The sequence below is a fragment of the Panthera tigris genome, chromosome D4 (genome assembly GCF_018350195.1).
Source record: "Panthera tigris isolate Pti1 chromosome D4, P.tigris_Pti1_mat1.1, whole genome shotgun sequence".
Classification (NCBI taxonomy): domain Eukaryota; kingdom Metazoa; phylum Chordata; class Mammalia; order Carnivora; family Felidae; genus Panthera; species Panthera tigris.
In genome coordinates this window covers 44,432,915-44,457,402 of record NC_056672.1, presented here as the reverse complement: position 1 = coordinate 44,457,402, position 24,488 = coordinate 44,432,915, and the positions used below count along the sequence as shown (strand labels likewise).

At 45.9% G+C, this 24,488-nt stretch overlaps 1 long non-coding RNA gene across 2 annotated transcripts in view; it reads left to right on the top strand.

Moving 5' to 3' along the window:
- The first annotated feature begins 4,383 nt into the window (after positions 1 to 4,383).
- LOC122233044 overlaps positions 4,384 to 24,488 on the top strand; it is a 62,161-nt gene continuing 42,056 nt past the window's right edge. For both annotated transcript variants that reach the window (XR_006210479.1, XR_006210480.1), the window contains exon 1: positions 4,384 to 4,555. This is a non-coding gene — a long non-coding RNA (uncharacterized LOC122233044). The remainder of the gene's footprint in view (positions 4,556 to 24,488) is intronic.

Here is a 24,488-nt window from a genome sequence, read left to right as displayed (position 1 = left end):
ATTTTTAAAAAATTTTGTTTAAGAGAGAGAGAGAGAGAGAGAGAAAATCGGGGAGAGGGCAGAGAGAGAGAGAAAGAATCTTAAGCAGGCCCCATGCTCATCATGGAGCCTGACATAGGGCTTGATCCCATGACCCTGGATCGTCACCTGAGCTGGAATCAAGGGATGCTCAACCAACTGAGCCACCCAGGGGCCCCCACCCACCACATCTTTATCCATTCATCAGTTGATGGACATTTGGGCTCTTTCCATAGTTTGGCTATTATTGATAATGCTGCTATAAACATTGGGGTACATGTGCCCCTTTGAGCCAGTATTTTTGTATCCTTTGAGTAAATACCTAGTAGTGAAATTGCTGGGTGTAGGGTAGTTCTATTAACTTTTTGAGGAACCTCCATACTGTTTCCCGTGTGGTGAATTTTAGCCATTCTGACAGGTGTGAGTGGTATCTCATCATGGTTTGGATTTGTATCTCCTTGATGGTGAGTGATGTTGAGCATCTTTCCATGCATCTGTTAGCCATCTGGTGTCTTTGGAAAAATGTCTTCATGTCTTCTGCCCATTTCTTAACTGGGTTATTTGTTTTTTGGGTGTTGAATTTGATAAGTTCCTTATAGACTTTGGATACTAACCCTTTATCAGAAATGTCATTTGCGAACATCTTCTCCCAGTCCATAGGTTTTCTTTTAGTTTTTTGTTTTGTTGATTGTTTCCTTCATTGTGCAGAAGCTTCTTATCTTGATGAGATCCCAATAGTTCATTTTTGCTTTTGCTTCTGAACATCTGTTAGGTGTTAATTCATAACTATCCATGTTCTTTCCCCCCCCCCCCCCCCCCCCCCGATATCTTAACTTGGTCAAGACCAGACAGATGAGAAGAGGGGACTGTATTAGTTGCTTGTGGCTGCCATAATAAATGACCACAAACTAGGTGGCTTAACACAATGAAGATTTATTCTCTTAGAGTCCTAGAGGCTGGAAGTCCAAAATCAGGGTGTTGATAGGGCTACATTCCCTCCAAAGGCTCTAGGGAAGAAGATTCCATTCATCACCTCTTCTGGTTTCTAGTAGTTCTACACTTTCCTTGTCTTTTGATTGCAGAGCCCTAATCTTTGTCTCTATCATCAAATGGCTGTCTCGTCAGTGCTGTGTCTTCTCCTGTGTCTCCTCTCAGGACACTTGTCATTGAATTTAGGGCCCAACTGGATATTGCAGGATGATCTTGGAATCCTTAGTTATATCTGCAAAGACCATTTTTTTCCAAATAAGGTTACATTCACAGGGTTCTGGGGTTTAGGATGTGGGTATAGCTTTTGGACGGGACACCATCAACCCAGTATAGGGGCTGAAGTTTATAAATGGAAAAGAAAAAAAAAAAAAGAAAACCGAAACCATAAATCTAAGATCTGATATAGCTTCGGTACTAGAGAGGTTCTTTCTTTGTTAACAGTGGTCACAGCTAGTTCTTGTATAGTCTTCAGGGCAACTTCTGAAGTGCCCCAAAGTGTCTCCTTGGATATGTCAGAGTTTAAGGAAGAGACAAAATGCCTTGAAAAGTTGACATCCATTTCTGTTGCTGCTTATAGAGGATGCTCTTGGTGCCTGGCCCAGACCTCCTTCACCAGTCTGCTGCACCCCGTGGTCCAGTACTTTGTTACCTGATAACAGCTCACAGCCACTATCTTCTTCAGAAAATTGTCTTTGGCCAGGTGGGAGCTCTCTCCATGTGCCGGTTATACGCTCCCCATATCCCAGAGGCCAATGACTGACAAGGGGTACAAGGTGGCCCTTGGCCTAAAAATGGGGTCACTTTGGTGTTGCCATTTGTGTTAAGCCACATCCTTGCTTAACTTTCTTTGCCCTGCTCTGCCCTTCTGGCTTCCTTTCTCCTGAGCACACTCCTTTAATAAATCACTTTTTCAAGGCCCCCCCCCCCCCTCAGACTCTGCTTCTTGAGAATTCTAAGACAATGCCGTTGCCGTTGGCAATAGCCCACCTTTCCTGCCAGGCTCTGCTGTTTGGAACTTCTTATATGTTTGGTAGGTGCACACACCTGTGAAGATTTGAAGGCTGGGACCATTTAGTAAGCTGAATCCTGAAGTCTTGACTGTAAATGGTTTTATTGACAAATTTTATTTTTTTAGATTTGTTATTTTGAGAGAGGGGGAGGGAGAGAGAGAGAGAGAGAGAGAGAGAGAGAGAGCGCGCGCGCGCAAGATGGGAAGGGGCAGAGAGGGAGAGAGAGAGTATCCCAAGCAGGTTCTGCACCGTCAGCGTGGAGCCCAATGTGGGGCTTGAACTCACAAGCCATGAGATCATGACCTGGGCCGAAGTCTGACACTTAACTGACTAAGCCACCCAGGCACCCCTTATTGACAATTTTTATAAATACCTAGCTTGGAAGGTCAATATCATTAATGTCAGCAAGAGTGAGTCCCTAAGGCCTGGAGACCCGCTTATGACCAGCCACATCAACCACCACGGGAACTTTTTTTTAAGTAGGCTTCACGCCCAGCACAGATCCCAATATGGACCTTGAACTCACAACCCTGAGATCAAGACCTGACCTGAGATCAAGAGCCAGACACTTAACCAACTGAGCCACCCAGGGGCCCTGGAACATCTTGGTTTTGTCTATGTGCACGTGTGTGTGGGGGAGGGGGGGAGGGAATGAGATAGTTCATTAATCCAAGCAAAGATTTTTCTGTCCTTTAAAGTGTGATCTTATCTTCTTAATTATACTTTGCTGAAGACAGTAAGAATATAGAACTCCTTGCCATTTAATTCTATTAGCCAAGCAAGCTATTAGTCTGGCAGGAAGACTGTCTAAACATCTTGGTTAGAAATGGATCAATGAGTTGCTGATGGGCCTACAAAATCATCAGCATTAGCTCTTTTAAAGATAGCCTTCCTTTTAAATGCACAACATACACAGTATTTTAAAGACATCTCAATGCAGACACATCTCAATCAACATTATCCTTACAGTAAGACAACATGGACCGTCAACTTGGCCTGAATATAGCAGCATTAGAATAAGTTTTTGAGGATCCATAATCAGAGCTGGGAAGTGAGTTGGGGGGGGCGGGGAAGGGTTAGTCAGTAAGGACAATGTATGGTGCTACCTTAGGTATGGTTTTCTTGGTGGGGGTATAGAGTCCAGACTGGCTGAGCAGAGTTGGGGGGGTGGGGGATACTTTTATGGCTTGAACATCCTGAAGCAGAAGTCACTGTGTATCTACCCATTCTCATTCACCGCAGAACCACTGGGCTCAGTGTGAGAGGTCTCTGGGAATTTGAGCCGAAGTCTGTCAGGAGTACTGTGAATACTCCCGGCTTCTTTGCTTTACTCTGTAGGTCTGCCCTCTCACCACTTGTTTGCCATAAGCCTCGTCTAGGGGGACTTTTAGCTTCAGATCCCTCTGTCGAGAACCTCTCTCCACTGGTGTTTCTTAGTTCCGATTTCAGAAGGGGAATTTGATTAGCCATCCTCTGCTGTCTGTGCCAGGCTATGTGATCATAGCTCCCCGGCCAGACTGCAGAGTTGTTGTGTGGGATCAGGAGTCCACCCCTGATACTATCATCCAGGGGCGAGGGTGGAGGGAGAAAGTCACGTGACCTAAAGCATAGCTGCATGAGGGGCTGCCTCCTTGCGGATGGTGGCTGGGGCAGGGACAGCGACCGGTAGGTCCAGTGTCAAGTTTTTGTTGCTGTGAGCAAATATGGCCTCAACCTCCTTGCACAGTCTTGTCCCCTCACCTCCCACGCCTCTCTCCTCCCTCCACGACAGCCATGGGCCCCCTTGCTGGTCTTCAAAAGTGTGCTCCTGCATTTTACACTCGCTGTCCTCGTGTCTGGGAATGCCCTTCCCCCAGACATCCACACAGCCCTCTACAGCCTTTACATATCGAATAGCAGCTCCCAGCACGCTCTATCCCGCCTCCCCTGTGCTAGTTAAATCCATAATCCTTGAGACCAGGACAAGTGGCATCTTTATCTACTCATTTGCTCATTGTCTACCCCCACCCACCACCCCCCACACTAGAACATAAGCTTCAGAACGGGAACATTGGTCTGCTCACTCTCGTGTCCTCAGTGTTCGGAACAGCGTCTAGCACATGTCGATCGGATGGGTAGAGACAGGAGTCTGTAGGTGTTGGGAACAAGTGTCATTCTTTTGGCTGTCCAGTCCTCTGTCGGGTCGTACTGGTACTGTTACGGTACAAGTCACAAAGGGTCGATCCTCTTCGTCCCACCTACTGGCAGCCAGGGGGCGGGCATGTGACCCAGGCGTGGCCAATCAGATCTCAGCCTGGGATTTTGGCTCAGGATCGAGGAATACAACACTGAGGGCTCTTAATCTTCATCTACAATATCTGCAACGTGCCCCGGGCATCACAGTGGGACTTCACTACAAGCCTACGGCCGTTTCTGTTGGCTCCAGCCTCTCATGCATTCGGGGCCTCCGATGACTGTCCAGTAAGCGTCTTTTCCGCTGAAGAGAATCAGAACAGATTTCTAGAGCTTGCAACCAAGAACCAGGACCGGAACAACAGGTATCGTTAATTTTTAGCTTCTCCAGAGGCAGCCACCATGCCTTTTCTTCGTTTCATCGTTTTGGATTGCTGAATCGGTTTATTGGTTTATTTCAAAGGCTAGTTTATATGCTTATTTGAGACATTAGAGAGTTTGGGGTTTTGTTTGATCAGTTTACCAACTTGCCTTAGAGGGGATTGCGGCCTTATTAGAAGACTTGCTACTTGAGAGCAGGATGGGGTCTTGTTCAGCTTTACAGCTCCCAGGATACTGGGGCAGGGTCTGAAACGCTACCTGGTCCTCAGCTCATATTTGTGGGATTAGGATGAAAACTGGGGAGCCCGAACCAGACTTACCCACAGTAAGGGATAGATCAGACCAGAAGACTACCACAGCAATTCTCTCTGGAGGACATTAGCAATAGTCTTAGGAATCTCCTTATATCTGTTAGAAGCTCTCGATGTCTGCTATACAGCTGACTCCCTTTTAGAAGGTCTCAGAAGGCTGTGGTTTTCTAGGCTCCCTCCCAGTGCTTCTCTCAAATTACTAGCTTGTTTTGGAGACTTTTGGACTCTATGAATCATTCAAGCTGGTCCAAGGTGTGTAGTTGGCATTGCGGATGGGAGAATTTTGTGTAGGACTGTGCTATGCATTGCAGGGTATTTAGTCTTCCTGACTGCATCCACTAAATGCAAAAGCAGCCTCAAGTCATTGTGAAAAAAGAAACATGCCCTATGGTTCCACACTCCCCGCTCCAAATAGCTAGCCTCTGAAGTTGACAGGTTTTCCTCTTTGCTTTGGCCATTAGGAAGCTCAGGGAGATATATGGCAAGTGCCCTCAAGAACAACAACAAAGGCTCTCATAACAGGCGAGTTTTATATTATCCTTGCAAAAAGGGATTTTCTTATTTCCCTATTTTCTTTTCAGTTGAATTTCCTCATCACTTTTTGTTTGTTTTTACATAGTGTATGCATTTTCGTAAGCCTCTTCAAAAAAAATTTTTTTTAAACAAGTTGGAATCCAAGTAAATAAAATAGTGTAAAATTATTTGATGCTTTTGATGCTTTTCTTTTATGTGTGACATTTGCACCAGTCTCTTGCTTGAGCTTTTCTTTCCTAAGATGCTTTGGGAATAAAAGCACTTGTAGAAACACATCGAATGTCATTTGTCTGTTGCATCTCGTAGCACTGTGAGAGAGGCCTTCTGTGTGCCGATAATCTCAGTCAGTTGTAAAGCTACTCTTCAAAGATGATCTGTTGGGTATAAGCAGGAGAAATAAAAAAGGAAATCCCATAAAAGAAACAGCAGCATCTATCTGGTAAAACCCACTAGCCCAGGAGGGGGAAGAATAAAAGACACACAGTCTAACTGTAGAAACTGCAGGAGAGCATATTCTGGGTAGGATGTTAACTCCCTAGACATCTGTTGGTGACATCTACAGTCAGACATGCATCATGGGAGGGATCTGTAAATTATATGGGGGACAGTTTAATGACCTACAAAACAGCACATCTACCCAGCACAGATAGCATCTTCAAAAGAAAGAAAGAAGCAAGAAAGCAAGAAAATTAATTTAGGTGGGAGAAGAGAGGGTGACGAGGTGGATGAGTGGCCAAAAGGGCTTACACGAAGAACCCCCTTGGGAATAATAACCTTGAAGGCAAGAGTGGACCAAGTGAAGAGGGTAGTGCTGCTCTGGGCATTTCACGGAGGGTCAAGCAGGAGACAGGAGGAGGCTAGCACAACCTAGGGGAACAGAGGAGGAAACAGGCCTTTCAAAAAGGAAGAAAGTACAAAAGCAAACTGGATTTTGACAACAGAAGCAAGTTCTATCTCCGATTTAAAAAGGATAAGCAGGAGTAGTAACAATCCTCGATGGTCAACATTCAATGCTTTCTGAAAAATAGCCTCAGACATCAGCTTTCAAGCTTTTATTGTATTGAAACCATTTTCCAAATGAAGTTGATGCAGACCTCTGATAGAATGTCATCTCCGTGAGACCAGGGACTTTTGTCCTGCTGTTCAATCTTGTATCCCCAGGGTCTGTCACCTAGTGGGCACTCAATGAGCATTTGTGAAATGGATGAGTGAATGAATGAGTATGTAGTTGGGCTGAGAAGGATCATTACCTTTCCAACAGATACCAGAGTTCCTTAGGGAAAAGACTTGATCTTCGTGAAATACCTTGATAGGTCACTTGAGGAAGAAGGCAACTAAGGGACAATTCAAGGCTTTGTAGAAGTAATAAACTTCAGTTGATGGCGGGAAGATGGGTAGCACTGAGAGGGGAGGGAGAAAGATGGAGAGGCCAAGGGCTTGCTATTAACAGTCATGACTAATACTCTTGAATTACAGGCTGTGCAGCACTATGTGGAAACTTCTTACTATTACCCCCGGTTCTCCAGTAAAACTGTAGTCCAGAAATCTCCCTTTATGGATGAGAATGGGAAGCATACCAAGAGGAAAGGGCTTGCATTCTTTGAGTCAACAGCAAGAAGATTAAGACACAACAATAAAAAGCTGTATGGCCCAGGTTGGCAAATGCAGTAAAATCAAAGAAGGTGATAGAAGGGACTAGAAAAAGGCCTCTAAGTAGTTGGGAGAAATTTTTTTTTTTTTTTAAGTTTATTTTGAGAGAGACAGACGGCACAAGTGGTGAAGGGCAGAGAGAGAATCCCAAGCTGGCTCCACACTGCCAGTGCAGAGCCCCATGCAGGGCTCAAATCCACAAAGAAGCTGTGAGATCGTGACCTGAGTCAAAACCAAGAGTCGGACACTCAACCGACTCAGCCACCCAGGCGCCCCAGTCAGTGAAGAAATCTTGAGGGGAGCTTGTATTTCCTTCTCATGGGAGGATGGGTGTTGGGGCTGACCTTGTATGGGTGTTAAAGGACAGGAAGATATTAGGAAGACACAGGAAGCAGCAGCAGCAGAACTGCTGGGGATGAGAAGTGCAGAATTCTGCTCCCTCCACCTGTCCCTCCTCTAACTCTCCCCCACCTCCCTTTGAAACTTTCAAGAGCTGAGGCAAAGAAAAGAGGAGGTTCTAGAGGGTTAAAACGTCTGAGAGGGAGAGGAGCTGAGGAATAGAGCACAGAGGTAGGACCCAGGACCGTGATTCAGTGGGGATATTCCTGAGACCTATCCTCAATTCTCCAAATCAAGGGATGTGTTTCCTTATCTATACAACCGGGATAACACATCTACCCTCCAGGGTGGTTGAAAGGGTCTTACATGTTTGTATGAAGGGAGGGCTGCAAAACTGTTGAGACTTAGGGGGGGGTCTAAACTGCTCCCTGGCTAAGACTCCTTCCTCCACCCCACCCTGGATTCGTGGAGCATTGGAATTTATGCTTCAGGCAAAGTAACAAAGGCCTCTCCTCCCCTCCCCTCCTGGTCCAGTGGGGTCACTTGCAAACCGTCAAAGCAGCAAATTTCAAATCCTTAGCTACAAAACTGTACCTAAAACAACCACGGGCAGAAAAGTCCTTAACTGCAAAGGGTCCACACTTGCCAGCAAGCTCTTGGAGATGATATCCCAGAATGGCACTCTTGTAAGGGGCCTCTTTTCTCTTTCTCCCCCCCACATGGCACCTATTTCCGGTCAGAGGCAGTCTGCAGTAGTTAAGGGCAGAATATTTTAAGGAAGTATCTTCGGATGAGCCCTGGAAGAATGCCAGAATCCTTTCCGCATGAGAAGGGATCCTGAAGAGATGGGACAGGAGGCTGTTGTAAAGGGAGAAGTCTGTGGGGCCACCACCTCCTACCCTGAGGCAGCCCTCCCTCCTCTCTCTCCTGGTTCCTCCTCTGTGTTCAGTCAGCATTCAAGTGTGGCCTCCGCATGCATTGTTCACAGTCTCACCTGAGTGTGACAGGGAGCCAATCCCTAAGCCCTGGTTTCCCATATCAGTGTTAATCTTCTCAAATGCTTGCACCTCAGGCTGGTGACCCCCCATTTCCTCTGTCTGGCATAGAGCAGAATAGCATAGACCCTGGCTGCTTAGGGGGTGGTGGAAATGCTCCTGGGGAAGGAAAAGAAGAGCGGGACCAGGCACACCCAGTGGGATGGGGAGCTTAGGAATAATTGAGAAGAGGGTTGGGTGCTCTACTCCCATTTCTTGGCACCCAGAAGGAAGGACCAAGAAGAAACTCTGGGTCATTCACTCAGTCGCCCACTCATTTGTTAAGTCCACTGCAGGTATTAGACACACAAAATTCAGAGAAATCCTATAGCGCCTAAGGAGCTCCCAGTTGAAAGGCAGAGGTTCTCCCATCGCTGGAACACTGTCCTGCGAAGTGCCAAGTGCAATTCATTCACTCATCCATCACCTACCACGCAGCAGACACTGTTCCAGGCTCTGGGAAGGTGCATAGAAAGGTTGTTCCAGGAGCCCCTGGGAGCGTGGGGCATCGAACTCCCCACCTCAGAGTGTCTCCCTGACTGCTTACTCTCGGTCCCTTTATTTGGCAGAGTGTGGTTTTCCTCTCCACAGAGAAACTCTGGGAAAATACAGCTGGGGGGATGAGGGAGGCCTGGAAGGGAGCCTGCCTGTGCAGTGGACTAAGAGAGCTCACCACTCCCGCCACACGGACCCTGAAGGGGAGTTCCCAACAGGATACCGACAAGCAGGTGCCATATTCTTATTCCAAGCTTCACGCGAGACCCAGGCAAGTTTGCTGTGCGTGTGGGAGGCGGTCATGAGGGTGAAAACTATAACCGCAACATCTTAAGAATAGATTTACAGTTAAAAGAGGGCATTTAATTTCCATTTTAAAAATAACCATAGGTTGTATTTTCCAAACTGGGTCTGAAGAACACTCCTGTCTTCAGTTTTTTTAAGGGGTTCTAGGTTTTATTTTAATCTTTGATCTGTCCATTAAACCAAATCAAGCTACCTTTCTTTTCAGAACTGCTCAGGGCCTTGGCTACTGACCTAGCAGGCTGTGAATTTTGAGGAATTCAGAGATTCTCAAACTTGCTTGTGTAGGACCCATTGAACTTGGCGAAACTCTCATGATCAAAAGGATCTAGATTGTGGGGCACCTGGGGGGCTGAGTCGGTTGAATGACCAACTCTTGATTTCGACTCAGGTCATGATCCCAGGGTTGTGGGATTGAGCTCTGCGTTGGACTCTGCACGGAGCATGGAGCCTGCTCAAGCTTTTCTCTCTCCCCCTGATCCTCCCCCACTTGTATTCGCTCTCAAAATAAAAAAAAAAAAAAAAAAAGATCAAAAAATTAAAAAAAAATGTATCAGTTGTGAAATGTAGCTCTGATGTCTCAGGAAGTTTGGGGTTCCATAGTTATTTTTAAAAAAAAAAAATTTTTTTTAACGTTTATTTATTTTTGAGACAGAGAGAGACACAGTATGAACGGGGGAGGGTCAGAGAGAGAGGGAGACACAGAATCGGAAACAGGCTCCAGGCTCTGAGCCGTCAGCACAGAGCCTGACACGGGGCTCGAACTCACGAACCGCGAGATCATGACCTGAGCCGAAGTCGGACGCTTAACCGACTGAGCCACCCAGGAGCCCCTGGGGTTCCATAGTTATAATGAAATGGCATGTGTCTCCTGAATTGTCCTGGAAAGAATTGTGAATAAGGTGCTTAGCAGAGGTGCAAAACAAGACAACCTGGGCCTTTATGGTACCTAGAAAGGCAGTTACCTAAGGGCAGGGGCCGGGTGACTTTTCTTCATCTTTCTTTTGTAGTTGGCAATAATCTAAGACAATTGATTTCCTGCCTTTGCCCAGAATCCACATGTGGATGACTGTCTGTTCAACCCTCTGCCAGAAGCCATGTCTGACCTTCCTGCTCTGATCCTTACATGGCTGAAGAAGGCCACATAAGTGGCACAGCCATTTATGTGGAACTCCTGTTGGAGCCTGCTGCCAGAGCAGGGACATGCCCCAGGATAGTTGCAAGATGCTGCTTCTCTGGCCTGGAAGTAACCCTGGTGTGGCGAGAGCTCTGTGCTGACGGGCTCGAGGATGGGGTTCTGGGCTGAGTCCTAGACCTCCTTGTTCACTGCTGGAATGGCAAAGAAGTGACACATTCCCATCACGAAGATACTCTAACAACGGTGACTCCATCTGCCAACTTGATTTATAGGTTTTACATAGGGAATTTTACATTTTAGAACGGATATGCCCTGGGAAGCCACGGATACCGGCCTGTTTCACGGGAGTGACAGTTTATGGAGTTTGAGCGACTCGCTAACCTCTCTAAGCCTTGGTTTTCTATGAAGTGAAACTTTAAAATGGAACTTTTCGTAACATATGAACATGTAACTGAGCACTTAGGTTTTGTCACAGGTTATCTTCTACATCATCTCATTTCATCTTTGCAATGACCATCTGATATAGTTCTTATCGATTGCTTCCATCTTTCAGAGAAGGAATGCAGAGAAGGAGATTGCCTCTTGCCTGAGTTTCGACAGTGGTCATATAGTAAGTGACAGATACAGGGTTTGAGGTCAGTTGTGTCTCACACTTTTGCTCAAGCTTGCTCCTTCCGCGGGTCCACAAAGAAAAGAGGTGTTTTAAAAGTTGACTTGGGGTCTTCTGAAGGAAAATCTCTGAGGAGAGAGAGGTTTCTGCTATAGTAGGTGAACCAGAGTTGAATGCCCCAAAGTATCATTTTGCTGGTCCTGCCCACTGTGGAGGAGTAACTCAATTATCTGAGAAATAATAGCTGATGATTATTGATTATCCAGGGCTTAGGCTTTGTTCAAAGCCCTTTCAGTGAGTAGGAACATTTAATTTTCTCAGCGACTCTGGAGTAGATATCCTTATCCTAGTTTTATAGGTATGGAAACTGAGGCTGGGTGGTTTAAGGAATTTGCCCCAGTCGGTCGCTCAGCTTACCTCAGGGCAGAATCTGAATGGAGGCATTGTTACTTCAGGGTCCTGCTCTCAACTGCCTTTGTTATACCTCTGCTTCTCCTGGTCTCTTGCATTATTTATTGAGCCCTGACAATTTGCCTTGTGTTGTTGGAGATGGGGGCCCGCAGGGCTGACAGTGATAGAAGGAAGATTGGCAGAAGGAAGCGGTATCTGGGTCAGATACCTGACCAGGCCAGAGATGCAGAGCGAGAAAGAGACCATTAAGAGCCTGGGACAAGAAAGGAGGAGATCTGTACCGCTCAGCCAGATTTGAAGTTTATGGAGAGCCTTCCTTGTGCAGCCTCTTAAAGGAGGACATCCAGGAGGGCACGAGGGGAGAAGAGGAGCAGGTTTACTCCCTACAACAGTGCAAGTGTTCAGGCTTGGCTCTGTCCTAACGTCACCAAGGAGCATTGCAGAAGTCCCCATAAGGGGACACCTATCATAGGGCAAAACCAGTGCTGGGCTATGCACTGCTCTAGAGGGCACCTTTCATATAGAAATGTAGGGCATGGTGATTCAAGGGCTGCAATGCACATGCAGCCCATTGTGAAGGAGGTCTCTGGAGTTTTCCAAGTGTTCTAGTTTCTCGCTAGAAAGCATGGGACCTGAACTGTGTAGAATCTGTCCCCCCCAGTTTCCCCCCCCACCCCACCCCACCCAGGTCTTAATCTTACTTGCTAGTAGGTCCCCAGGTTAATGTCAGAACAAATCAGTAGTGAAGGAAGGAAAAATACAATACATGTGATTTCTAGAATTCTTTGTAAGCTGGAGAATGGGTTGCATCTCGGGTTACGGAGAAGATCCAGTGTTACCAGAGGTGCAAACTCCAGTTGAATGGGGGCAATCCGTGAAAGTACTCCACCCGTTTGCTCAACTCTTAGTTATTTACTCAGTGAACATTTATTGACATCTTCTAAAGTTTGGTGTGTTAGGCACTGGAGAGGACGATAAAGAGGTTGTAGTTTATGTTCTCAATAACAGAAGAGAAAGTGGAAACCAATTCTGTTGAGTAGAACGAGACCCGCAACAGTAGACAAACGTACAAACTCCAGTGTGGACACCAAGGAGGGGGAAAGGAGGGTAGGGAGTAGAAGGAAGATGGGTGAGAACATTCTAGCAGAGGGAGTCCATTAAGGGGAGCCCAAGTGAAGCATCCATATGGTGGATTCTAAACAAATCTACCTTGGTGGTTTCCATTGTATACAGCCTGATGCCCAAATATGAAATAAGAGAATGCCTATGGTAGGGCTTTGTAAATGGGAAAACAGCTACTTTTCTAGTTTTAAGTGTTAAATGACTATTTCTGGGCTGTGCGGAGGTAAAGGTCCCTTTCTGGTAGACAGCAGAGTTACAAGCGGCTCAGGGTTGGTGGTCAGCAAAGGTGTCAGGAATCCTCAAAGATCTCAACTGACAAATTCCTGAAAAGTTAGTTGTGACCCAACAATGACCACTTTCCTTTATTAAGCAACGTGCTAAATGCTTTACGTAGGTTATCTCTGGCCCTCACACAAAGCCAAGGAGGCTTTCTTCACAGAGGAGGGACTGGAGGCTGCTGGAAATAACTGATTTGCTGGAGTTGCACAGGTTGGAAGAGCCAAAACCAAAGCTCAGACTATGGGGGTCTGACCCCAGTGGGACCCATGTCCCCTGAGAGGGTCCGTTTTACTTCCCTACAGGTAAAATTCTGAGTAAGCTGGGAACAAGTTTGGTCAGAGAACAATGGTACTACAGGGTTATTTGTCCTTTTCCTATCAGTTCAGAGGCAATGTAATGTGAACAGTGCTGTCTTTTGTTTATGGGGTGATTAAAATGCTTTGTTGTTTTCCCTATTTTCCAAAATGGCTAACACGTTTACTCTACCAATAGAGAGTAAACTTTACATGAAAAAGAAAACACCCCTATGATAGGGTATTTTTTTTTAATGTTTATTTTTGAGAGACAGAGCACGTGAGCAAGCAGGGGAGGAGCAGAGACAGAAGGGGACAGAGGATCCAAAGCAGGCTCTGTGTTGTCAGCACAGAGCCAGATGCGGGGTTCTCGCCCACAAACTGAACCGTGAGATCATGACCTGAGCTGAAGCTGGATAATTAACCGACAGCCATTCAGGCACCCCAACTTATAAGATGAAGGTCAGAATTAAAATACTTTAAGTTTCTGAAAATGAAACTGAGAATGGATATTTAATTGCATTTCGCTACCCAGAAGCCAAAGATCTCTAGTGTAATAAAAAGGTGTCCCTCCCTCTGCCCCAACCTTAAAAACTTATCGATTTCCCCTTTAATTCTCTCAATGAGAAAGCGATCTTTTGAACGGGGACTCTGGGATTTTGTAATTACTAAGATGACGAAGTTCCAGTTACTGTTTCTGGTGACATCCCAGACAGTAGGTATAGGATTCATTCATCTTTTGGGGAGCTCTCAGGGGTTTTCTCTAACACTCACTCACTACCCACCTTGGGGGAGGGGGCACTGTAGAGGTATTAAAAGCAAAGTTTTATTTTTTATTTTTTAAGGAACGGCTGGTCTTTTTTGGTTTTTATTTATTTTTAAGAGAAAGAGAGCCCAAGTGAGAGAGGAACAGAGGACCGAAAGTGGACTCTGTACTGACAGTACAGAGCCCGACGTGGGGCTTGAACCCACAAACCATGAGATCATGATCTGAGCGTAAGTCGGATGCTTAACTGACTCAGCCACCCAGGTGCCCCTGAAAGCAAAATTTCATTAAAAAAAAAAAGTTAAAGGTATTTTCATCCTTCCAAGGTAGTGGTATCCTTAGGATTTTCTCTGGGGCTTCGGTAGTCAACATAGTTCTAGTAAGTATCCATATGCATTGGTTTTCTAATGCTGCTATAACAAATTATCACAAAGTTATTGACTTAAAGTAACACAAGTCTATGATTTTACAGTTTGGGAGGTCAGAAATCCAGGATGGGGTCTTCCTGGGCTGACATCAAGGTGTCCGTATGGCTGTGATTCTTTCTAGAGATTCTAAGAGAAAATCCATTCTTAACTTCCCCAGTTCAAGGCCATGCACATTCCTTGGCTCATGTCCGCTGCCCTCTGTCTTTGAGGCCAGCAACATTGTATCTCTCCGACCATTCTTCCATGGTCACACCTCCCTCTGACTCTTCTTGTCCTTTCTAGGGCACTTGTGATTATATTGGGACCACCCAGCTGATCTGGGGGTGATTGTCCCATCTCAATGCCCTTAGTCATATCTGCAAAGTCCCTTTTGCCATGTAAGGTAACATTCACAAGTTCTTGGGATTAAGACATGAATGACTTTGGGGGACCATTATTGTGCCTACCACGTTCTGTGTGTGTGTGTGTGGGGGGGGGGGCACGCGGGGGAGGAAATCGGGAAGACAAATAATGCAAAAGAGGGACAGAAACCATTGACTTATTCTCAGCACTCAGCTTGCCTTACGAGGTGGTTCCTGAGAAGCTTTCTGATGGGCTGCATCTTAATTATTCATACCCAGATTCTAGGAGCTGAGGGCCCCTGCCAGGGTCATAACAGATGCTTTGTCTGTGGTGATATAGATCCAATGGGTACACCCATTTTAGGAAAAGAGGCCAAGGAAAAGGGAACCATCATTCCTTAAGGGCCTGCTCCGTGCCAGGTTATTTTAATGTATTATTTTATTCAATTATCATGACAAACTGATGAATTGGGCACTTTTGCCCTCCTTTTACAGACGAGGAAAAGAAAGTCAAAGATGCGAAGTAAACTGGACAAGTTAAAAACAGCAAGTGGCAGAGCTGGGGTTCAAACTCCACTCAGTCTGTTTTAAAAGCCGCTTTCTTTCCCTGTTTATATGCATGCTGGTTCCCAGAGGCCAAAGGCACACTGCTAGTTTAAGGTGGGAGCTTAATTCTGACACCGTAGCTTCTCTGGCTCTGATGTAGTAACGCATCTCACATGATTAGACAGCTTTGGACCGCCGATGTAGAAGCACAGAGGTGGCTCAGTCAGTTGAGTGTCGGACTTCAGCTCAGGTCATGATCTCACAGTTCGTGGGTTTGAGCCCCGTGTCAGGCTCGCTATCAGCCCGTCAGTGCAGAGCTGTCTTCGGATCCTCTGTTCACCTCTTGCTCTGTCCCTTCCCCGTCTGCACGTTCTTGCTCAAAAATAAACATTAAGGGGCGCCTGGGTGGCTCAGTCGGTTAAGCGTCTGACTTCGGCTCAGGTCATGATCTCATGGTCCGTGAGTTCGAGCCCCACGTCGGGCTCTCTGCTGACAGCTCAGAGCCTGGAGCCTGTTTCCGATTCTGTGTCTCCCTCTCTCTCTGACCCTCCCCTGTTCGTGCTCTGTCTCTCTCTGTCTCAAAAATAAACATTTAAAAAAATATATTAAAAAAATAAAGTATGCCAGGCTCTTCAACTTGGCTAACAACTGTAAAGAGGTAGATTTGCATCTCAGGAGCTTAAAATTTCTAAAAGGTTATAGGAGTGTTTCTATTTTTGGAGTCTGTTTATAAATCTCTAAGCTTTAAAAAAAAAAAAAATGTTTAACCATACGGTGTATTTGTTACTAACTGCAGTTAGGATCCAATCAGTCTGGTCGGGTACAGGACAGACCAAAAGACATGGGAGAGTTTCTAGGTTTTAGGTAGAAGCTCAAACAATATGCCTCAGAAGACCTGCAACCGGTTTTAAAACCAGGTTGATAGAGCTTCTAATTTACACTTGCTCAAAGTGCTGAATCCTCTGATAATCTAAAACGATTAGGCTTTTGGTGACCGAATGCAAATAGAAGTATCTTTTTATTACGCAAAGAGAATAAGAATATTGACTGTACACACTCCTGCACCTTAGGGAAGTGTGTGTGTGTGTGTGTGTGTTAGGGTTTTCATCTATTTTTTTCTTTTCAGTTTCCTTTCTTCCTTTGAGAGCCATTTCATGCTCAGTGGGCATGATAGGAGCAAATAAAAATAAAAAGCCACAAGCTTGTTTGGAATTCATTAACCCCAAAGGTTGCCTTTACTACCTGGGTAAGGTAGAGGAATCCTCCCTGGGGCCATCCAAAAGCCCTCACTGAATGCACGGCTCTAGAGAATCTGAGTTGAGTCTCTCTCCTGCACACAAGAACTTCACAACTGTACTTGGAACACCCCAGGATTTCTAATGCTTGGTGACAGGGGCACCTGGGTGGCTCAGTAGGTTAAGCATCAACTTTGGCTCAGGTCATGATCTCACAGCCCAGGAGTTTGAGCCCCACATCAGGCTCTGTGTTGACAGCTTGGAGCCTGGAGCCTGCTCCGGATTCTGTGTCTCTGTTTCTATGCCCCTCACCCTCTCATGCTCTGCTTCTCTCTATCAAAAATAATTTTTTTTTTTTATAATGCCTGGTGACAGCCTGTAAGGGTGGGGAAAGCGAGGAAGAGAATGCCTCGTGAGCCGAGAAGCCAAAAGGTGAAGGCTGCGCACAAGACACAGCATGGAAGGTGTAAGACTTAGTCGGTGAGGGAGAGAGAATAAAAATTACTAAGTACAGGTGCAGATACCCCACTTCCTGGGATGGTCGGCAAAGGCTTGGCAGGACTCTGCCTTTGCCGTGTAGCCTTTGAAGTTCTTGAGAATGTACCCGAGAAGTTTAGCAGGTAGAACATACCAGAGTAGAGTCGATCACAAAAGGAAGACTCCCATTCTAAACCATTTTGCCCCCAAGTCCTTTGTCCTGCATTTGTCCACCCTCTTTCATCATAAAGTTAGCCAACAGTTGGAGCTCCAGCTCAACCTGCTTCCCAAAATACAAGAACAGTGTGACAGATTAAAGATGGCCACAACCTCTGACATGCTTTCTATTCCTTCTGACCCGAGCAGGCCCTATGATTGCTTTGACCCATCGACTATGGCAAAACTGACCTTGGATCAGTTTCAAGGACCAGGTCTTAAGATACTAGCAGCTTCTAGTTGCCAGCTCTTGGCACCCCATCACCATGGTTTGAGGAAATCCAAGCAGCCCCTTAAAGAGCCTCACACGGAGAGGAACAGAGGCCCTTGCCTGAGAGCCCCCGCTGAGCTTCCAGCCAATAGGCAGGACCAACTAAATGGCCATGTGAGCAGAGCCACCTTCGTGAAGCCTCCAGCCTCAAATAAGCTGCCCCACGGATGCCGTGCAGATCGGACAGGGGGCCTCTGCTCCGAGCTCTTCCCAGATTGCATATTCATGAGAAAAATAAACTACTGATCGAAGCCACTGCTTTTGATTTTAAGAAAATTTGTTTTTAAGAGACCGCACGAGCAGAGAGAGAATCCCAAGCAGGCTCTGCACTGTCAGCACAGAGCCCGATGCAGGGTTTGATCTCGCAAATCCTGAGATCTTGACCTGAGCCCGAGTCAAGAGTCAGATGCTTACCCAACTGAGCCACCCAGGTGCCCTAAGCCACTGTTTAAAGGATGGTCATTGGGGGCACCTGGGTGGCTCACTCAGTTAAGTGTCTGACTCTGGCTCAGGTCATGATCTCATGGTTCAGGAGTTTGAGCCCCTCATTGGGCACTGCGCTGGCAGTATGGAGCCTGCACAGGATTCTTTCTCTCTCCTCTCTGTGTCCCTCCTCCACTTGTGTGCTGTCTCTCAAAAGAAGTTAATAAACTTAAAAAAAAAAAAAAAAAAAAAAAAAAGGATGGTCATTGATAGTGGTTTGTTGTACAGCAATGGGTAACAACTAAGGAGACTGGGCTAAGTGAGGGATGGAAACGCTATTCTTTAATGCCCCATCCCCCACCCCATGACAGACATTAATGATCAGTCACCAAATGTTTTGCCTCACTAAAGCCCGGAAGCCTCATCAGCAGTACTCCCGGCAGTCATTACCAATTCGTCAGCGAGGACTGGGCTGAGTGGTGAGTGGCTGAGAAGTATGGTAGGATATTAAGTGTGTTAAGCCCTGAACTTGGGAGTTCTTTTGGTCCCTTTCCATTCTTAGACAGTACTATCCCCTCGTCCACGAGCCTGCGTAGAGCCTCATTGCATCAAGAAGCCACAAGTTGCCACTTTTGCCTGTTTCATGGCTTGCTCGGTGGGGGTCACTATCGACTGAGTCCAGGTGCCCCCGGAGTGCAGGATGAATGCATTTGCCATTTGCTTCCATTCACCAGCTGAAACGGACCACTGGATGTTTGAGGGGTTATGCCCAAGTGACCCTACCTATTGTCCGTATGTCGTCTAGGGACAATCTCCACAGTACCTCACAGGGTGCCGGACACGCTGGTGTTGAACCTATTTTGCCCAATGGATGTGGCCAAGGGATGGGGTCAGGTCTCTTCATCGACTCCCACTCCCCAGCTCTTAGGACAGAGCCGGGTGCACAATGGACGCTACACAAATGCTCATTACGTTGATTTTGATGGCATTATTTCCAAAATAGTTGCTTGATGAACAAGTGGAATCTCTCCCCCTAAAAAATATCAACTCCAAACAGAAGCATAATAGAGCCAGAACTCAAAGCAAAATTATTCACAAATTCCAAGTGCCTCAATCCACGGGTTTTAATGAAAGTCATTCTGCAGTTGAGAATGTTGTAGTAATTACAGGCAAGCTAATGTCTCCGCCATATGGTTTGAAAGCAGGTCTGAATTTTGAAAGCCTCGATCAGCAGTTTTATTTTCTGCTGCCGCTTCTCTGTGCCCCACCCCCTGCCTGCCTTTGTCTCTCTCTTTTTTGCTTTTATCTCTTTCTTTCAACCTCATATTCCCTCTGTCCCACACAATTCTCCCTCCTTGGTCTCCCTCTTCAAGCCCAAGTCATATCTTTAAAAGCCTTTGATAGGAAATCTCCAGTCGTCCTGAGAAGTAATTGAGTGCCCAGAATGGGTCATGACATAGCATTGCCTGTGCTGACCCACTTGCCGAGAAAGAGAACCAAGGACGTTCTGACCTCTTGTGATCTGACCGTGTCACTCCGTCCCTCAAGTGGGGTTGAATGATTGAAGGGAAAAAAGACTCCGATTAACCTCTCTCCGCTGTTGAATGATCTCAGTGCAGTGGTCCTTGACCCTGGCTGCTCAGAGAATCACCTGAGGAGCTATTCAGAGTACAGATGCCTAGACCCCACTTCTTGAGACAGTAGCTTCTCAATTGATTGGTTCGGAATAGAGTCCAGACTGTCAGACTAGCCGGAATCTCCCCCAGAGGATTCCAACACAGAGCCAGAGTTGAGAACCCTGCCCTAGAAAGAGACTTGGATAGACAGCAGTGGGATCCAGTCTTGCTTTTTTGTCTACCGGTTATACTCAGAAGGGAGACAATACAAACCATCATTGCCAAAGTAAGGCCAAATTAAAAGACATCCACTTACTTAGATGTAGCTATTTAATAGCTATACATCTGTTTGACTCAAAACTCATTCACAAGTGATTTGATAATTTTTTTTAATGTTTATTTTTGAGAGAGAGACAGAGTGTGAGGGGGGGGAGGAGCAGAGAGAGAGAGGGAGACACAGAATCAGAAGCAGGCTCCAGGCTCTGAGCTGTCAGCACAGAGCCCGACAGGGGGCTCAAACTCACAGACCCCTTAGCTGAAGTCAGACGCTTACCGACTGAGCCACCCAGGCGCCCGATTTGAGAACGTTTTATAAAAAAACTCCTTCAAGTGAGCGGAGCTGGAGTTCATAGCTTTATTTTGCAAATGGGACCTTAGGTACTAAGAGCATATATAGTAGGCATGCCCTCTCTCAGGTCAGGGCTCTTTCTGGGCTGTGGCACACTCTTCCCTCTGCCTGCCTCTAGGATAATTACCGGAGTGATGCCTACCCATCTAAAGGTCTAAGGGTCACGACTTTCCTCTAGCCGGCCCTAAAAATCTTGCTATACGGATAATTGCCTTGGGATACACTACATGAGTGGTTGCTTTTTGTCTACAATGCCACGGTTACTCTTCCCTCAGCAAATTAGTTGATAAGATTAGCTAATGATCCCATTGGAAGGTCAGAGTGCCTTGAGGCAACAATGAAAGGAGAGATGTCAGGAGCTCATAGGGGAAGGACCAGCTGCTTAGTCAGGCACAACAGAAGGCTGATGGAGCCCGGAGCCAGAAGGGGCTCTAGAGTGTGAACATTTGGAATGGGGTCTCATGTTTGGGAGGTGTCCTTGCCGATTTAGGACTAGGTGTTGAGAGGCAGCTAGGGATATAGAAGGAGGAAATAACTACCATTTGGTAGTTAAAAAGAGATCAGTTCAACTCAACCAAACCCGAGTTTTTTTGTTTTTGTTTTTGCCATCTGCCTTCTTGGGCCTCAATATCTTTATCTGTAAAGGGAAAGGTAATGCCACCTTTGCTGGATGTCTCCTAATGTTCCGGGAATGAAGTGAGATTATATATGTGTGTACTTGGGGGGAAAAAAAAAAATCAGGGTGTTCTGCTTGTTAGGCATTTTTGTGGGGAGAGAAGATGGTGTGTTAGAAAGATGTGTGAACTAGCTGTCAGAAGCCTGGCATCATGTCCCCCCCCCTCGATCTCTTGCTAGTCATTAGACAACAGACAGAATGATCAACTGCTTCCTTTTCTGGAAGATGGAATAATGGTTGTAGCATGATCCTGAGAGGGGTGAAACCCCAACGGGGAAATCTGTAGGAAAGTGCAAACTGAATTACTACCTAAATGAGTATTAGAATTATAACCACTAGGCCTTTCTAGACTCACCCTTTTGACTGAATGTTGCCTTATTTGTGGACTTGGTGCTCTTCAAAATGACTTTTAAAATGATCTTATTGTCGGGGCACCTGGGTGGCTGAGTCGGTTGAGCGTTGGACTCCCGATTTCAGTTCAGGACGTGATCGCGGGGTTGTGGGACTGCCCCACAATGGGGGGCACTGACAGTACAGAGCCTGCTTGGGATTCTCTCTCCCTCTGCCCTTCCCCCCCCCCATGCGCTTTCACTCTCCAAAGTGAAATTTTTAAAAAAAATTATCTTAATGTTCACAGCAGTCTACTTTCACAAAGTGAACATGAGATCTTGCAGTCTTTGAGGGTGGCTTCCTGATATCTGTTCCATCCCAAATAATTTGTCTAAAGCTATTCATGGTAAGGTCATTCTCTTTGCCAATGATTGGATCTAAGAATGGGCAGCTGATCAAAGTCCTGGGCAGTGAAGCACGTGGGGAAGTCCACGAGGGCTCCTGGGGAAGATATCCTTGCTGCCCGGAGACAGAGTATAACCCCATTCTACCTCTGGGCACTGTGACACATGGCTGGGATGCTTGGGACCACAGCAGCGTCCTGACATTAGGTGGGAAGATGCCTTATAGTACAACTGATACACTGTGGGTAGCAGAGGGAAGACAGCAAGAACGTAAGACTCTTTGAGAGTCATTGAGTTGGGACCATCCCTGGAGCCATCCTACCTCTAGACCTTTAATTTAAAAAATACATTTTTTTTGTTTGAGAAGGTTTTAAAAATTGCTGTGGCCCAAGGTTTAACTGATCAACCTTATAGTTGTAATAATTGTAATAATGTAATATTACATTAAATCTTGGTAGCTTACTTTTCCTTTAGTATTTTCTCTTTGTGAAAAATAACTCATCTTCTCTATTATAAAAATGCTGGTTGTTAATGACTGTAGAGTTGGCAAATCTGGAAATATTTAATGAATATAAATCCTAACAGCTTTCCATCAGAGAAAGCCTCTGCTAACATTTTGATCAATTTCTCCTTGTTGTTTACATTAACCTATTTAAGTTGCTGGAAAATATTGGAGAGGGGAGGAGGAAACTCATAACAGGATTTACTGGACCCATGTCCTTCCTCTAGAAGGGCTACTGAAAGAGTAATTAAGGGTGGGGGGTAATCTGGGAAACCTCATTGGGAGAAATACCAAAGAGTGTAAGAGGTTTGGGAAGGGAGGGAAGGAGAGAGGAAATTCTCAGACAAAATGCCACCTTCAAGATTTTCGCAAAGGTTGGTGGTACCCCTCTCTCTGGCTTTCCCGGCCATGTTCAAGAAGAAGGGTCTTTCCTTTTCCACTATTTTTTCCTTCCCTGTGGGCTAAGCCCAGCAGAGACTAACCCCGACCCCTCTGTCTGGAGCAGGCGAACACTGGAGCCAGCTGGCACCTTGCATATTTTGAGCAGTTCATCCAGATGCATCTTAGTGATCTCATTAATCGAGGTGAGAGCTGTGCTTCCAGGAATCAGGGCACAAAGCTGAAACGAATGCTCAGAATTTAGAGAAAGGCAAGGATCCTAAGACTTGATCTATGGCAGAAGTTGCAAACTGATGGCGTCTGAGTTGTGAGTGACCCGTACATGCATTTTATTTAGGCTGCATGGTATTGGAAAGTTTGGAGATTTTACATGTACACCCAGATTTCAGGTTTTTAAGTATGAAGATATGGCAACGTTGATTCAACATAGGAAGCCATTAGCTAAAGGTGACTTGGCTTCTCCTTTATCCAAGACTTATACTTGTGTGTTTGGGACACTCACATGGGATGCACATAGGTACACTATTTGCATGGCCAGACTGGACCCTGCAGGGGGCGGGGGGTTGGAGTTTTCATTCTTCAAGATTTCATGCCTGGGTGCTAGAGAGGTTTCTCCTCACTGGACAGATTTGATCAAGTGGTGATGGCTCCCAAAGGGCCATGTTGGAAAGATTCTGTGGTGCATTAGAAATGTAACGGCTATTGATTGGTCATGTCTGCTCTGGGCACCAGGTGGGGGCTTGTTGTCACCTGTGGCCCAAACGTCAACTACTGGACATTTGAGCAGTGGGCCAGGTTACCTGTGTCTAATTCTGATTCCATCACTTCCTAGCCAGAGGGGAAGGATAGATTTTTACCAGTTTCTGGTTTTCTCACCTGGAGAAAGGGGTTAGCAATCCTTTCTCCATCTATATTATAGGTTTGCTAGGAAAATTACATAAGATACTATGCATCGAAGGGCTGGGAGAACCATAACAAGTATCGATATTGCTATTCTCTCATACTGATCTGGCTCAAAATCTTTCCAGGAGTGTGCTCCTGATTCAGCAAAACTTGGAAATGGGCCTTTACCCAAAACCACTTATAAATGTAACTTTTTTTAGTTTGAGTCACTCAGGAAATGCTGTAATACACATTTTCTTTTGTTCAAATGTAGAACTGAGGGGGGTAGGCAGGGATATATATAGACGAGCCTCGATCTATGTAAGGCCTATTTCCTGATTCCGAGAGCTCCGTGTTGGGAGTCCACTCAGGTGCTGTAACAACCCCCTCTTCACTTCCCACTAGATATAATCACAATAATAGGATAATAGCAGATATTTTCTCAGTGCTTACTAGCAGTGACAACCCTTCAGATGGATCAGCTCATTTAACTGTTATGATAAACCTAGAAGGTGGTTATTGTCCCAGATTACAGACTGGGAAATGGAGGCTTAGGAAATTTAGGGAACCTGTTCATAGTTCATGACTATAAAATGGCAGAGCTAAGATACTTATCATAGCTGATGTGTATTGAGCCCTCACTTTGTGTTGACACGAAGCTAGGTATTGACATGCACTTGGCCTGAAATAACTCGATTCTCATGACCACAGTAGGAGGTACTGTGATTCCTGTTTTACAGATGAAGAAACTAAGGTAGATACTTATTTGTGTATTTACCCTCTGAGAAAACAGAGGCTCAGAGAAGTTAAATCAACTTGTCCAAGCTCACACAGCTTGTAGAACTCCAAGGCAGACAGGCGGACTCTAGGGTTGACTACGCTGTTGTCTTCACTTTGAACACGGGACTGTTGGATCGGAGCCTTTGCTCTGTCCACTATGCGCCCTGGCCTGGGCAGACTGTGGCTGCCCATCAAACAGCTTCTAGGAAGAGAGACCAGGAGCAGGAAGTAACATGGGCAGATCTCCGGAGGAAACGACTGTTTACAGGATCCTTTCTTGTTTATAAAGGCTCTTCAGGAGCTCTGCCATGTAGGTGCCTCAGAAAAATAGATGCCAGAAATAGTTGCACATAGGATGGCAGCTGGGGAGTTTGTTCCAGATAAGAGGGGAAGTTCTGGGAGGCAGAGCCAGAGAAGTGGTCTTTCGTTTTTGGGATTTGTCTTCCATACCTATTTGGGCCCGGAGATAAGATCGAAA